Source organism: Bactrocera tryoni, chromosome 3, assembly GCF_016617805.1.
Source record: "Bactrocera tryoni isolate S06 chromosome 3, CSIRO_BtryS06_freeze2, whole genome shotgun sequence".
NCBI lineage: Eukaryota > Metazoa > Arthropoda > Insecta > Diptera > Tephritidae > Bactrocera > Bactrocera tryoni.
The window spans coordinates 83,832,210-83,850,001 of record NC_052501.1 but is presented as its reverse complement, the minus strand read 5'-3'; the positions used below and the strand labels follow the sequence as shown (position 1 = coordinate 83,850,001).

Here is a 17,792-nt window from a genome sequence, read left to right as displayed (position 1 = left end):
GTTTTGTCATAGCGTATATGGCGCTTCAAAGATGACGCTTTATCATGGTTTAGCTCTTTTTGAGGTGGCTAGCGCAGCTTCGAAGATGCAACCCTGGCTTTATGAGTAACATATGTATGTCATAATTGTTATCAAGCTTGAGTTTCTATTTTTCTGGTGCATCTCATAATGACAGTGACGAGCTCGTCTACTTCTGTTTTGTAATACTTCAGCAAACAATCCTACAAAGCAACAGATTTCTTAATTTTACGCTGGGTTTCGTTAGTTAAGACTTTCAAGAAGATTCCAAAACCTTTAGAACCAAATGTTCAGTCTAAAATTAAAAAAAACTCGAAGCATGAAAACATGATTTGAAGAAATGTGCCTCGGGTTCATTGGAACTCCCTGTTTTAGTCGAGATTCTTCTTCTTCTTCATTGGCGTAGACATCGCTTACGCGGTTATAGCCGAGTTTACAAAAGCGCACCAGTCGTTATTCCTTTTCTCAGCTTGGTCCCAATTGGAGATTCCAAGAGAAGACAGACTGTCCGAAGGAGTGGACGTCTACCTCTTCCCCTGCTTCCCCCCGCGGGTGCTGCGTCGAATACTTTCAGAACTGTTTTCGTCCTTGCCAGCGTAACCGCTGTCTTTTAATTCGCTGAACTATGTCAACGTCGTCGTATATCTCATACAGCTCATCGCTCCATCGAATGCTCGTAACGTCGACTCATCAGATGTTGTCATCGTCCACGTCTCTGCGCCATATAGCAGGACGGGAATAATGAGTGACTTATAGAGTTTGGTTTTTGTTCGTCGAGAGCGGACTTTACTTATCAATTGCTTGCTCAGTCCGAAGGAGCACCTGTTGGCAAGAATTATCCTGCGTTGGATTTCCAGGCTGACATTGTTGGTGGTGTTTACATTGGCTCCAAGATAGATGAAATTATATACGACTTCGAAGTTATGACTGTCAAAAGTGACGTGGGAGCCTAGTCGCGAGTGCGACGACTATTTGTTTGATGAAAGGAGCTATTTGGTCTTGCCTTCTTTCACTATGGGATCTTAAATAGAAAGCATTCAGAGGGATGCAAAGTGGTGATGATTGTCATGCGGCTACTCAAGAACAACCCCAAAACAACGAAATTCTGCAAAAATTCGTTGGATTTTACCTAACCTCGTTGGGTTTCACGAGCAAGCCAATCACATTGCCATAGGTGGTAGGTTGACTTTTAGTACACTGTACACGGGAAAATAGCTAGTGCAAGTCTTGTTTCTTTTTGAGATATTGCCTAACTAGCATCTATTTGACCCAAAAGTGGCACCCTTTATGTTTAATTTGAAAAACGCTATCCATACAATGATCACTGCCACGAACTATCCATGCAATGCTTACCAGCAATGCCGTGAACTCGTTACTTTGGCATTAATTAAATTTATCAACTGCCGGAATGTCCATTGCCACTCGCCTCGTTGGCTCAGAGCAAAATAATCGGACATTTTCGTTATTACTGTTGCAATGCATTTCGCTACATACAGTTAATTACACGCACTCAACCGTTTCGGTACTGGTTACAGGCATTTAATTAAAAATTACTTATGTATGATTACTTTCATGTACACGGAGGTAAACATATCGCAAAATAAATAAAAAAAATAAAATAATAAAAAATATTGCACAGGATTTTAATTGAGCGCGAATGCGTGGAATTGTGCGCGCAAAATATTAACAACACCGTTATTTATTTACCTGCATATGTATCTAGAAGAACAGCGCAAAAATCTGAATCAAAATTTATTGCCAAAGTTGCAAAAGTTCTACACACAACACTAAAATAAAAATAAAATTTAAGTAAAATTTACGCATGACTGATGTGTTTTTCTCCTGCTTTGCTAATTACTCCAGCTATTTGTACTAGTTGTTGTTTCTGTATAGCATGTCTTGCCGCATTAACTGTATTATCCGGCTCGCATTGCTTGTCAAGGCTCATTAACGCTTAGCTACTACATTTTACTACACGACCACACTCTCTTTCTCATTGTTAAATTTATTTGTTGTTGTTGGTGTTTTTTTTATTTGAAGCCCCCCATATAAACGTAATAAATTTGTTTCAATGCAAATGCCGCTATGAATCAGTGCACTCGCCGACGAGAGCGATTAACGGCAGAAGATTCGCACCGCACAGCATTTAGAACGAGGCAGCGAGGCGGGGTGTACGCCCATTTATGTATGGTATAGTATATGTATGTACATAAATATAAATATTTTTGTACGCATGTGAATGCTAGCCGGTATAAAAGCGATAAAAGAACTAGCGCTCTCACGCAGAGTGAAGAAAAAAACGGCATAAATGCTAAGAAAACAAGTTATGCGGGCTATTTGGGTGGGGTTGGGATGGAGTTTGCGTCATTGAGAAGTCAACGACTAATTCACGGCGTGCCTAATGCTAAGAGCGATTTATTAGGTAAAGCAAATGTTAAATGATAGGGGAGCAGAGCAAAAACAAGACAAAACGTTAACTTCGGTTGCAACGAAGCTTGAATACCCTTCACAAATGACACAGTTTAATCGGAGATTTTACCGTTGTCTTGTACAATAATCTATGTCAAATTTAGTAAAGATATTTTGTCATATAAAAATATTTGGATACCAGAATTTGATTTTAATCGGTCAGTTTCTATGGCAGCTATCCGCTTTAGTGGGCCGATATCGTGTAAAATTTAAGATTCATATCTCAAGATCTGAGAGACTAGAGAGACGGACACACAGATGAACACGGTTAAATCGACCCAGCTATTCAAGCTGTCATATAACATTTCAATTGAAAAGACCTCGGCCGGGCACATAGTTGACGCTACCAGAATTAAATCCATATAATTTTTGTTAGCCGTGACCTTTAAAGGGCTCATATATAAATTTGACAGCTGTCAGATGATAAGTTTGTGAATTATATCATGGAATGAAGCCACTGTTTTCGTGTAATTTCGTAATTTCGTGTTTTGATAAAATTTTGCATTGCGAAGTGAAAATATACAGTTACAGAGTTTCCGGACACTGAACTAGGAAGCTCAACCATCAAGATTGGTATGCTAAGTTTAGACGTGTTGAAACAAGCACCGACGACATTGAACGCAGGGGAGTCCCAAAAGACGTTGTTACCGACTTAAACATCTAAAAAGTTCACAAAATAATTTTGGATGACCATAAAGTGAAGTTGTTCGATATGACAGGACCTCTGAAGATATCAACAGAACGTGTCTAACACTAACTAACTCTGGGTATGAGAAAGCTCTGTACAAAGTGCGTGTCGCGCGAGCTCACTTTTGACCAAAAACAACGACGAGTTGTTGATTCGGAGCAGGGTTTGGTGATGTTCAAGAATAATAAACCCGAGTTTTTGCATCGATTTGCGACAATGGAAAAAACGTGGCTCCATTATTTCACTCCGAAGTCCAATCGATAGTGATCCGAGTGGACTGCACACACTGAACCCGCTCCAAAGCGGGGAAAAACATAACAGTCGGCTGGTAAGGTTACGGAATCTGTAATTTTGTAATTATTATTGACTACCTTGAAAAAGGAAGGACCATCAACTATACATAACCTTACTGACCCGTTTGAATGACAAAATCGTCGAAAAATGGCCGCATTTGAAGAAAAAGGAAGTGCTGTTTCACCGAAACAATGCGCCGTGTTACAAGTCAGTGAAAAAGTTGGCAAAAGTCCGCGAACTGAGCTTCGAATTGCCTGCGCATCCACTGTATTCTCCAGCTCTCATCCACAGAGACTATTTCCTGTTCTCAGATCACAAAAGAATGATCGCTGTGGAAAAATTATCGTCCAATTAAGAGGTGATCGCCGAAACTTGACCAAAAAACAAAGCGTACTACAAAAATGGTATCCAAAAGTTGGAGGGCCGCTATAATCATTGAATAAAAATAAACGAATTTTGCCAAAAAATTTGGTTTACTATGTAGGCCGGGAAGTTTTCAATTGTCCTATTATATGCTATTGAAAAAAACCGATGTCTCCTTCGCCTTCACGCCGAACTGAACTTACATTGTTCAGGGTATAAATTTACAAAACTGCACAGAGCAGGATGACAAGCGAATCACCAACAATTTCGTAAGTGAGCACAATTATGTAAATGACTAATAAAGTACAAAACTACAAAAAGAAAAAAAAGATATTTCGTAAAACTTTTAATCACGTTGGAATTAATCAATAACTTTGAATTGGCGAGAAAATGAGTGCGCAACTTAGGCGCTTGGCGTGAGTAATGAGATTGGGCAGCGCACAGCCATAAATTCTAAGTAAAAACAATAATAAACTGTGGGCGTCAACGCGGAGCGGACAGTGGGGGGCTGGCAGCACTATGAAGTTCAAACACGTTTCAGCTTGCAAAGCAGAATATGCTAGTTGTTGTTGTTGTATCATAAAAGCGCTGAGCAGCGAGCGAGTGTGAGTGAGTGTGAGAGTGAGCGTTGTGATTAAACAAGAAATTAACGATGAAAAAGCGGCAAATCAAAATAAAAGCAAAAGCAGAGTGGAGGCAAGGCAGCAGACAGAAGAGTGACGGTGATGTGATTTTAATAGGGAGTGCTGCCAGATGGATGAAGACTGTGTTTAGGAAATGCCTATAGTAAATAGTAACGGAATTCGTGCACGATTTGAATATGTGGTAGCTTGAAGTTTCGGTGTGAGTATGTTACTTTCATTAATTTTTATAGTCTGAAAAATAGAGCACTTTTTGCCATTTTTCCGCGAAAAACATTATTCCATCAGTGTAAAACTTTCATCAGTGTAACTCGAAATTTCCAAAATGGAAGCGTGCGAAGCATTTTTGAGCTACACGAACTGATACAGCATCGTCTTCGTAAACTATACAAATTTCATTGGTGGCTTGCGTGGCATGCTTCCCTTTTTTATAAAAAAATTTCAATATATAGCGAATTTCTTTATTATTTTCACTCATTTTTGAACAGCTGTAACATTTTCTCAACTTCCGCGAATTTAATTTTTTTTTTTGGTTAAATGAAGCTTAAAATCTCAACTTTCCAACACTATATGGTGAGACACAATGTGATTGGTAACACTGGAAATATACGACTGCAAAGACATCTATTGACAAAATACGAAAAGAAAAAGTAACCGATATATTGGTTATATCTGTCAGCGGAAGCTGGAGATTATATGAAATATACATATTCATATGTAATATGATGTAGTGAATCGTAAACAATGAAAAACTCAACTTAGATTGTTTTGACAATCAAAATCAAGATCTATTTGCAAAATTTTAGCTCAAAATTAGAGCTGTGTAATCTAAAGAGCTCATACCGCCTAAATGCTTGGCGTGAGTGTGAGGGTTTTGTCAAGTTTTTGTACTCATAAAAATATTACGGATAGTATGGCAACGCTGTAACATGTCCATGCAGATTTTGTTAATTTTTGCTGTTTTCTTCGAAGACAAGGCGCTGATAGCCAACGGCCGATTAATTAAAATAAATCAAATACGCATATTTAAGGCAATTGGTTGTTATTGGTGATCAATTAAACTACGTGTGTACTCATGCCAATCTCTTAACAGTGTATTAATTTAACTCTTTGTTGCTGTTGTTAGAAATGATGACTTTGCAAACGGCATTTAAACGTTGACTTTTAGCTGCAAAATGCCTAATCATTTTGTTGTTGCTTTTAATGAAGATTGCTTAATTTAATATGTTGCGTTTTGTTGCTGTTGTTGCTTCGCTTTTTGTCATTACGATTATCAAGTGGCCAGGCCAGTGAGTATTATACACAATAACACTTTTTTAATGATTCTGTTTCTGCTGCCAGCGATTATATTGTAATTATATGTTGTTGCTTGTTGTTGTTGTTGCAGCAATTGCTGTTGATAATGTCACTTCTGAATTGCATAAATTAAATGGTTTTTGCGAACAGTTATGAAAATTAAATGAGCACAACTTAAATGGGCGCATTTGCGAATAACAAAGCGCAAGTGTATGTGTGTGTGTGTAGCTGAGCTAGCATTTCTGTGTGTATGCCTGTGTATTTACGTGACTTGCCTATGCACGGCGGAATTTGAATTGAATTTAGATTAGAAATGTGCAAACAAACATTCGCTGCATTTATGCAAATGAAAAAACTTTTGTATGCGATTCACTCTAATTTCACAATTACACAGACAAAAGCATGTGTGTGTGTGTGTGCTTATCACTCACACAGCCAAGCGGCGTGGCTATGCCGTTTATTAACTCAATGTTATTACACAAAATTAGTAAATGCCGTTACGCAGGTTGCGTACCATACACAATGCGGCCAAATTTTGTGCACAATTGCCCTTAACTAAACATAATTTTAGGCGCACATGCATATTTTATTATATATTCGCATGGTAATTGAATTTATAATTTACAAATTTTATTTATTTAGCTTTGAATCTCGATTAGAAGCATAAACTAAAATGCTGAATGTGTGTGTGTGTGCATTGAACGCTGTTGGCTGACTAATTAATTACACATTTTGCTAAAATTAATTAAAACTGATTTATTGCATTGTTTTGTTTTAGTAATTGCAATTTTCTGATTGATTTAATTTTTATTGTATTGGATTATAAAGCCAGACATGGTCTCCAGCATCTTCGGAATTGAGCTTATTTGTGTTTCAGACAGCTTCTTAATTTAAACAATCATCATTAACTAATTTCTAATTGACTTAAATGAGGAGTTGCCATAAAAGCCAAACATATTCACTGAATATTTCGGGAGAAAAATGTATAATAGATCCAAGTCGGGGCGAATGGAGCTAGGAACTTATAATCTTGTTATGCCGTATCACTGCTGAGCTCAAATCATTTGATGATCTCAATGAAACTACATACTTATAGGGTTGGTACTTGAATGGGCTCTCGTTCCCAGCAGGTAAGCTATTAACTCCGCCTTGATTTCAGGCTCCTGGCTTTGCCAACTCGTCAGTTTATTCACCAAGGCATTATCTATACCTATTACTACCGCTTGAAAGCTGCTGACTGAGTTTGGTAGACGAGTTGAAAGAGAGAAGTCAAAATCATTGGGGTATACCCCTCCTCTACTTCGTAGCCTATTTTTAAAGCATGGATATAAATATAGATAGTATTCCCTACTCTACAATACATCTTCCCCTATACGAAATTCTCACCCGAAAGTGACTATTAAAAATATAACCTTAGTAGAATGTAGTCTTATGCTTAGTTGGTTCAGGATGGTGCTATGTCCATTATCACTCCTGTTCCAACCTCCTAATTCCCTACTACTTACAGCAGAAGTTGCTGTTGCTTGCCGAGTAAAGACGTCTATGGGCAGCTTATGTAGGAATACATTGAGCGCATCAGTCGCACTTGATTTAACAGGCATAGTAACCCATATACAGGTTACTCTCTTTATTCATTTAGCTTCCTGATATTATAGTCTTTCTTTAATGCTTTCCACCAAACCAGTACTTCGTAAATATAATTGGGTTAAGGCCTAAGTACCCGCTAAGTATTCTATCCAATAGTAGGTCATATCTGCTCTATGAGTTGTTTTTCATTGTTAATCTGGAATTCAGTTTGGTAGCATTTTTTTAATCCCCAGGTATTTAGCTGTGTGAGACAGAGAAATTGTTGTACCACCGAGTGAGGGAAGATTAAGTTGAGGTTTTTTGGTTCTATACGTGAAAAACATCAGTATCGTTTTACTAAGCTCGACACCTAGTCTTTTGTTCGCGACCCATAGGTGTAACCTTCGTAAGGCTCTTTCCATAATCTCACTGATTGTGTAAGGAAACATTCTTGACTACGAAAACAAAATGAACACCGATTTTCACAGACCAAGGGTGTCAACTCGGCGGCGTTTAACAAAAATTTGCAGAAAATGTTTCAGAAATAGTACTCAAAGAATCTTCGTTTAATACTCTTTTTGCCTCAACATACCGAGCTCATTTTATACCAGTTGATTCGCAATATATGGAACAACCAACGCACCGAAAGCCAACCTATCTCAGTGTCGTTTTCGACTATTGCGAATATGCGTAACTACCTCAGAGGTTATTAAGCGCACAAGTTATATAGAGTATAATTTCGGTACAGTTAGATAAGGAAGATGCCTTCTCGAAGAAATCTATCAGTAGCTCAAAGAGAGTCCGATCGACGGAATCGTAATTCTATTAATCTATCAAACTTTCAAAACTTTTTGAAAACAAAGGCAAAAGATATAATCTCATATTTACCAACTTTATTGCACCGAAAAATTGCAAGCTTACCTGTAAATAAATATAATTGAATTTAATTAGAGTTTCAACAAAAATTTACAGTTACAATTATACATATATACTTAAACTTATATATACTGAATCCAGTTCTGTGAAAATTATTTTTCCGACGATAAAGGAATAAAATTATTTTAGTAATATATATGGCCCTAGACGGCAATAAAAAATTGTTCGCAAACAATAATTTGTGTCACCTGTGCTTTCCCAGCAATCGTAAAATATTAGAAACAAAACAAATGTATACTATATATTTATGTCTCCCGTTATATGCTTTTCTAATTGACATAACCTTAAAAGCATGCAATAAACTAAAGCTTTTAAGAGCTACTTAATTACATGCTGTTGCAGTGAGAGTCTTCACTGGGGTCGCCAAACGCTTGGAAAACACTTTTTTCTTTAGCTCTGTTGTTGTGATCTACACAGGCAATTCAAATTAGGAGCGAAATAAAGCAAAATCACTTCGCTAAAAAATACACGCGGCGAAAAAAAGATGCAAAACTTGCGAAATATTGCAACGCCGCCGACAGCAAGCAATCGCTGCCGCCAACCGGTTGCCAAATACACGCGAACCGCATGAACGCACCGCAAGCCGACGTGCGAATGAGGAAGCTCACGCGAGTAGCAGAAACGAGTTGGTGCTGCAACAGGTAGGATGAGGAGGGGTGTGCTGAAATAAACTAAAATTATATACCGTAACTAAAATAGTTGCAACGCGTGCGAACGCATAATGCGCACAGATGCATTTTCAAAAGCTGGCGCATAAACCGCAAACTATATGCGAAGAGGAAAACTCACGTGACAAGCTAATACACTGCAGGTATTATGAATATGAATGGTTAAGATAAGCTAAGACTTGCAAAGCTCATAAATAATATAATAAAACTCGTTGGTAAATCTGCAGACGATCGCATACATTTTCTTCTGATCCGTCTTTTGTGTTTCGCTTATGTCAAGCTCAGCCGATTTAATGAGTGGAACAAGCTCTTCTGATGGTGGTTTTCCTTTCTCTAACACCAGCTTATGCAGAATCTATTGCTTCAATAAATGTCACTAGAGTTTCCTCATTCGCCCACACAAATTTTTAAAACAAACCAAGTCAGCAATTCATCGTTTATTATCGCTTGGAAATCAAAAGCCGAGGCGTATGAACCCATAAATATTTCTTAAAAAATATTCAAGCCTTTGCGCCACTAAAAAAAGTGGAAATATATTTGTACAGTGCAATATTGGTTCATCGATAGAACTGACAAAATCTGCCGATTTGACAGACCTTGGCCGGACTGCCGGATCAGTTACATTTACGTAGGCCCGACTGTCGTGGGAACGGTACCTCTTTTTCAATGATTTGAGATTCACTTAGAGTTTCCGCATATACATATTTGGCTTCCAGAGATCATCAAGAACTTTATGTTAATTTAGGATTCCCATTATTTTTTATTCTCTTAAAAAATTTATATTTTAGAAAATCTCATAGCCATACTAAAGGCAATTGGAAGTGATCTTGTAGAGGAAATAATAAATTTTGGAACTGAAATTTTTAGAAATCAGCTCTGTTTAAAAAATATTCAAAGGTTCTTCCAGACAAAAATTCTTTACAATTAATGCATACGAATTTAAAATACTCAAAGAATTCTCGAAGTGTAGAAAAAGTAGCGACCGTCAAATTAAAATAACCTTTCTAAAATTAGCAATAAGGAAAAAATCTGAAATGACGCATTAGCTGAAGCGCATAGCTAAAGATTGGCCGGGGAAGCGGCAATACGAAATGAAGTAATTCCAAAAAGAAGGAAATAAACAGCATTAAAACCAGAAACGTGACGCTTTAACTAACAAATCACGAGCGAATTCGAGTAGGTAAAAGCAGCGACGCAACGAACAAAACAAAAACAAGAAACAAGAAATAAAAAATACAATAATGGTATTAAAAACGACAAAGTCAAAGGAAGAAAAAATGTGAACAGAAAAAATAAAACCAAAAATATGATGGGAAATGAAATGTATGCAATAAAAAGCAAAGATAAACGGCATTAATGAACAAGCGAAGCAAAACAAAACAAAACTAGTGCCACAAAATAATCTGCATGAATGTTATAATCATACTTATATGTATATAATATACTATACATATATGTACATATGTATACATACACACATGTGTGCGTAGAAAAAATCCCAACGATAACAAAAGCGATTATAAAAGTTTATAAATAAAAGTAGCAACAATGCTAAGCATGGAAAAAATATAGCAAATAAGACTAGAAAGACAGATAATGGGTCAACGGCGAAAAAAGTAGTTAATGACTTTGTGAAGTGCTAAAAGAAAGGTGGAAAGCTATAAATATTGTTGGTGTGCGGAGGTAGAAATGCTGAAGCAGCGTTTCGGAATAGTGTGCTTTCAAGTTGGAAGAAGTTTCAAATGACAAATCAGTCTCTGAAATGCACATACATATGTATGTACTATATAAAACGGTAAATGTTTTAGAGACGCTTGGGTAATATAGTATTCAAGTTTGAAAAAAAATTTAAAATTAAAAAAAACTTTATTTAAAAATTTAAAATTAAAAAAAAAAAAAGATTTTTGAAAAAACAAATTTTGAAAAAACGAAATTTTTGAAAAAAATCAAAGTTTAAAAAAAATCGAAGTTTTCAAAAAAATTAAAACTTTGAAAAATTAATTTTAATAAAAATTAAAAAAAATCAAAATTTTTGAAAACCCTACAGTTTTGAAATTCTAAATTTTTGAAACATCAAAATTGTTGAAAAATCGAAATTTTTTAAAATAATCGAAATTAAAAAAAATCGAAACTTTTGAAATAAATCGAAGTTTTTGAAAATAAATCGAAATTTTTGAAAAAATATTAAGTTTTTGAAAAATCAAAATTTTTCATAATTTGATAGTCTAGATATTCAAAAATATCTCCCTAAAAAGATTTTTCAAAATTCAAATTATTTTCGGTTTTATAGCTATTTTAATGTCGTGACAACTGGACCCTTAAACGTTAACTCTCGTTTTTCTCGAAGTGGTTGACATAATAGCTCAAGTTTCAATTTCGTATCGTTCAGTTAGCTGCTAATTTCTTACAGGGCACTTATTAGAAACGCGATCACCACTAGCTGTGTTATGGAAAACAGGGAAATAGCCGGCCATTGAGTCAACCCGAGTATGCACAAAAACAGCCAGAACATTAAACGAACATTTGCGACTTTTCATCTTACGACTCATGAACTTCATAAGCACTTCAAAGTGAGGCGACAAAATTTAGTGAATTCATAACAATTTCACAGCTATAAAACTGTTTTAATGGAAATAAGTGCTTTTTGTAATAAAGCGAAAAGCTTCACAGATTTTATAATGGAAATTATTGAAGAACAAAAAAAAAAACCGTCAGCTGCGGTTGCTATGGTTCGTTCTTCCAGAAAATTACGATCAAATGTATGACTTTTGTTGATTTTTAAATACATAAATTTTACCAAACATTCTAAGCATTTCCATGCAATTTAAGCATGTAAATTTCATTTGATTCAAATATTGTGTGGTAGCATACAAAGTTATTCAAAAAATATTATTTTTAGCGGATTTCTAAAAATAATGAATAGCAGTATATTGAAAAGTCATTGTTTCTCTTTATATGTCAGTGCTTTGTTTACTATTTCGCTGTCTGTTTACTAGTTTTGTTTCAAATTTATTGCGAGCAGCATGCAATGTAGCAGCAAATATCAAAAGTCGTTAAAATCCCACACATAGTATAGTGCATACATATGTACAAATGTACATGTATCTGCATATGTATATTTTCATAGAAATTAAATCTCATAAATATTCATAAAATGGAATTCGCGTAAATTGAAAACGTGAATGAGCGTTCGATTGGCTTCATTCGTTTTGTCTGACATCGACATAAAGCCGGTTAGTAAATGAAATAAACTAATTGCGATTTCATAAATAATTCAGTAGACAAACGAGCTGTAAAATACTCAAAAATAAAATGCTAGTACTGCGATAATCCATGCGGCAATCGATCGCGAGGGATTTTTTCATAAAATAAGTGCATTCCAACGAAGTTAATTTTATTTCAAATAGAGCACGGAAAAATGGCCAATAAATTTTTTTCACAATTTTTATGCGCTCGGCTTTGTTTCAATTAAATCCTGCAATTCGAGCGCTTCCAACTGCTCAGTCGTGAGCTTGGTGGCCAACTGAGAGCCCAGTATGATTTGTTGCAGAATCCTTTTGAAAGCAAATACGCTTTCGGTACTAAATCGTTGCGTTTCGAAAGACTGGAGAATTTTTTCTGGATTATGCGCTCTAAATTTCCATCAGATTGTTCTACAAATTGAGTATCAGGATCCTTACGGCTTTAAATTGTTCCAATCGGTAACATTTTCTAACAGCAGACAACTCCGGAGGTTATGACTCTTTGCACGCCCAGCAAACTTCACTTATCTAACGCCCTTTTCCCTGTGGTCCGATCGCATCGAAACAGCAAATTTCTTGGGCCTACCGTAAGATGACTTCAATGACAACCAATCTCCAAGTGGAGATTAGATAACCGTTACAACAACAACATGTGGAGCGTTTCAGTTTACGCAATTTTTTACTTTTCTACTTTCCGTCTTTTCGAATTTACTGCCATTCGCACATATAAAATGGATATATCAACACTATTGCAGAATGATTCACAAAGAAGAATAAACATGAAAAAAACTTATTATAATCGAAGCTTCGACAATCGCTTGCGCTTCACTGAAACAATAGCCAATTAGCGCTCGTTCGCTCAGCGTTTCTAATCCTCAAGCTAATGTGTCATTCGCCTATTATTTCATACTTGATGATACTTTAAGTTGAGTAATTGCTATAAATGCTGTTCTAGCGCTAAGTATGCAAGTAAGTAAGCATTTAATTTAGATAATTACGTTACCAGTACTTAACGGAATCTAGTTTTCAAATCTTACACCACAAATTTTAGTGAACACCGAATTAATTTAAAAATCAAGCTGTGATTATGAATCTTTTTGCTGATTTCGACCTAACTTAGAGATAAGCTTAATTAAGTATGGCAAACTTTTGCACACACGTTTCGCCCCTTCGAGTCCATCGAGACATAGACGTGTACACATTGCATGCGTCGATTAGTGAAGCGTTCCGATCATTACTTAAAGCGGTTTGGGCGTTTTGCAAAAGTGCAACGAAGTGTGGAGCGTGTGCGCCGCCAGCAACAGTGCGCTGAGCTCGGTAAATGCACGCAAGCCCAGCGACGCGCGAAAACTCAAAAGCAACATACCGCTATTTGGGTGGCAAGTGAATGCAGGCAATGCGCCGGGAAGTGTGTGGCAAAAATCTACGAACGCTCAGTTATTTGCACAGCATAGCGCTGATTATGTAGATACATTGTTCGCCGGCTCGCTGCCTGCCCGCCTGTTGGCCTGCGTGGTTGGTGCATGCGCAGCCAGCAAGTCACTTTTAGTTCTTTTGCCTTTGCGTGTCAGGTTCAAGTCGGCTGAACAGTTATTTAGAAACCGGTGCTGCGTTCTTTGCTGTTGCCTTGCCGCCGTCTAACTGATTTCGGCAACCGAATGAGCACAAAATGTGCAGTGTGTTAATGACGATTGGTGCGTATGAAGTCGGGCGTTTCTTTGTTGAAACAACCTTGGTAAGCTTCAAGCTATGTTGAATTGCGATTTGTGCTACTTTCTTGCTGCTCAGATTTATATTTTGACTAGCACAGTGCAGCTAAGTTATCTTGGGGCACTGAAAATTTAATGGAGATGAGGACTTGGTTGCCTTTAAAGCAGAATCAAATCACGAGCAAATTCTAAGTGTTGCTGGAAACAAGCAATGATCTTTTAATTGTGGACAAAAATTGCAGAACTTTAATATTCGATGCACTCGGTTGCGAAAGCCCTGTTATCCCACAAAGCACGATAATGGATTGTGTAGACCAATTTTGTTGAAATTTATTTAATAAAACTCACTTAGCACTGCGCAAAGATCAGTGCTGAGCTTCATTTCTTAACCAGTAACCTGGACAAATTTGTATATTTGGTAAGTCGGGATCGACTATAGATGAAAAAGAGTATAACTTGCTACAATATCCAGAATAAAGTTGCGCAAGTGTTAGTCAAGGCTCTTGAGACAACTTGAGCTCTTCCGGGTAGCGAGTTGAGAATTTTATTGCGGAGAGACGCAGGAACACCTCCTATGCCTCTGTGCATCACACGTCTTAAATAACTGGAAGTTTCGCAATTCAAAAAACTACACGAAGAGTTAAACTTAGATACCAAGTCGCTCTTAAAGTTCGCAAAAAGCGTAGATGACAAATAATCAATAAACAATAAACAGAACCTCCATCTGGCTTTACTAAGAACCAGTAGGTCTATGTACTGCGTAACTGCCAGCCAGTATAACCTAACCAAACTAATGTCTTCAGCTGGAAGAAGTTCTAGGACTGAAATCACGAGCTCCGATTATGAAATGCTGCTGAGAGACCTTAATAATATTCACTCTAACGAGATTTGCACATTTTCAGTCACCAAATTCCTTCGCATACCCAATTTTTAATTAGCTTACTCTTAAGTGAAGAATACTCAATGAAAATGCCTAAGCCCCATGCAGCGTCGCATCAAACATTCCCGTCTTCAATGCTCCAACTCAGTTTCTGCTAACTATATACCTTATATAGTTATACTTAATACAATTTGTCACTGTTGCCTACAGTCATTATAATTTATGTCATAGTTTGTTCGAGCTAAATCTTGCAAATGACGTGAACCGTTGTGAACTGTAACTATTTTTTGCTTTCCCCTTTCACTTTGCTATTGTTGTTGTATTACTATTATTATCATTATTATTATTGCGGGTACTTATTAGTATCGTTAGATACCCTTGTTAGAAAATTATTGATATTGTTTTTGTTGTCCCCACCCAGAGTACATTATGTGCATGTGTTTGTAAGTCGAAAGTGGTTTGTGCACTGTCGGGTTTGCAATTGCAATTGAGTGCTTGCACTGCAATTGAAGATTGCAATATACGCTGCTGTTGATTTGCTATTCAAATTACAAAGGTAATAAGCGAGCAAAGAAACAAAGCAACTGCTGGAATAAAAGTAATGATGATGGCACAAAGGACGTGCAAAATGACTATAAAGCGAGAGATATGGCAGCGACAGGCTATATTCATGTAATGAGTTGTAAATATGTATGTATTACACATGCTTATACATATATACATACATATACTATGTATATGTACTTACACAGGCCACAGGGAAAATTACGTCAATTTAAAAAAAAAATCATGACATCACATGCACTTTAATTTTGTTGTTGTTTTTTGATGTGAAATTAGAATTTATAGTCGAATTTTCCTGAATTTGAAAAAAATATTTTTTTTAAGATAAAAAAAATAGTTTTTGGAAATTTGTTATTAAAGATTAGTTTTTTTGGAACTTTTTTTAAAGAAAAAAAATATTTTTTTTGGAATTTTTTTTAAAGAAAAAAATTACTTTTTTGGAATTTTTTTTTAAAGAAAAAAATTACATTTTTCGGAATTTTTTTAAGGGAAAAAAATACTTTTTTTGGAATTTTTTTTTGGGAAATTATTTTTAAAGAAAAAAAATATTTTTTTGGACTGTTTTTATGTACATATGTATGTATATATGTACATACATGTATGTATGTATAAAAAAAATGTCATTTAGTAGAAATTTTTTTAAGATAAAAAATGATACTTTTTAGTACACAATTTTTTAGGATAACTATTTAATTGTAATAAATTTTTTAAGATAAAAAAATATTTTTTTAGTACAAAATCTTTTAAAGTTAAAAAATTTAATTTTTTACTACAAATTTTTTAATTTATAAAAAACTTAAAATTTTATTACTTCAATAGAATTTAAATTTTTTAATTAAAAAAAGTATTTATTTTAGTACAACATTTTTTTTAAATAAATAATTTTTTTAGTAGAAAATCGATTTTTTTAATAAAAAAGTATTTATTTTAGTAGAAGAATTTTTTTAAGATAAAAAAATATGTGTGTTTAATAGAAAATTTTTTTAGATAAAAGAAAATATTTTTTTTGGAGAACATTTTTTTAAGGTTAAAAAAAATTATTTATTTTACTAAAATTTTTTAAGGATAAAAAAATATTTTTTATAGAAAAATTTTTAAGATAAAACAAAATATTTTTTTTCACTAGAAAACTTTTTTACGATAAAAAAAAGTAGTTTTTAGTAGAAAATTTTTTAAGTTTCAAAAAAATTTTTTAAGATAAAAGATAAACTTTTTAGTAGAAAATTTTTGGGTTAAAAAAAATATTTTTTTAGTAAAAAATTTCAATTTCTTCAAATTATAAACTTATTAAAAAACTTAAAATTTTATTACTTTAATGGAATTCTACTTTTATAATTAAAACTGCCGCCTTCTAAAAAAGTAAATTTTTTGCATAAAATCACTTTTTAATAAAAGTATAGCAGACCATGGTCATCTCAGACAGCATTGAGGTATTGCGAAAAAATTAACGATTGATAAAGGTCCGTTCCCATTTTTCGGCAAAGTTTTAAAAAATTATGCATACACAGTTGCGACCAAAATAATTGCATAAAAAACATAATTTTTTTTCTAAAATGCCAAATTTCAATTACATTTTTCACACAATAAATATTTTGTCGACCTCTGAGAGAGAACAATACCTCGATTAACTTTTTGCTTGAAAAGCTAACCATAAAAAATTATTCTAATTTTTTGCACAGCACAATGAAAACAATAAATCTGCGCTCAAGACTCTTTCATAAAATAGGTAGGCTCTATTTATGCGCATACCTAACGCAAAAAAAGCACAAAAGCTACCTTTAACTACCCCAAAATTCAAAAGGCGTCACAGCCTGCACAGGAACATAGCCGGAGCAGCTCATACATATTTAGGCGCATAAATATTCCTGCTCCAAAAGCAATTGTCTGCTAAGCTAACGTCAATCAATGTTAAATTTTATTTAATGTGTGTACGTGGAAATCCTTGTATGTTTGTATGTGAGCACATATGAAAGTGTATGTGTGTGTGTGAGCAAATGGCGATGCTGGTGATGCCCAATATTTTCTACACACCAAAAAACCATAGCAATGAGAGTTAAAATATTCATAATCACTGAACAGAGACACGCACACAGACACATACAAGATGATGCATGTATGTGTGTATGTGTAGATGTATGTATATTGCCGAGTGCTAACGCACCAAATAGTTGAAAAATGCAAATGAATGCTGAGGACGCGGTAAATATACATACTTTTGCATAAAAGTGTGTATGTAAATAGAAATGTATGTATGTATGTACATACATATGTGTGGCAATGAACGACAGTCGCTGTGTGTAAGCTTAGAAAAGGTGTTAATGGACTGGGCGAGTAGAAAAAGTGTCGGCAAAATGTCGAAAAGCGACGCAAACAACCCAATCCACAGCAGCGACGGCCGGCGACACTAAACGGAAGAACCAATGATAAAAGCGAACAAAAAATGCATGGAGAAAAGTGA

At 35.2% G+C, this 17,792-nt stretch overlaps 1 protein-coding gene across 1 annotated transcript in view; it reads right to left on the bottom strand.

Moving 5' to 3' along the window:
- Positions 1-17,792, bottom strand: part of LOC120770426 (7SK snRNA methylphosphate capping enzyme bin3) — a 144,229-nt gene that overhangs the window by 120,775 nt on the left and 5,662 nt on the right. The gene's annotated exons all lie outside the window — the stretch shown is intronic.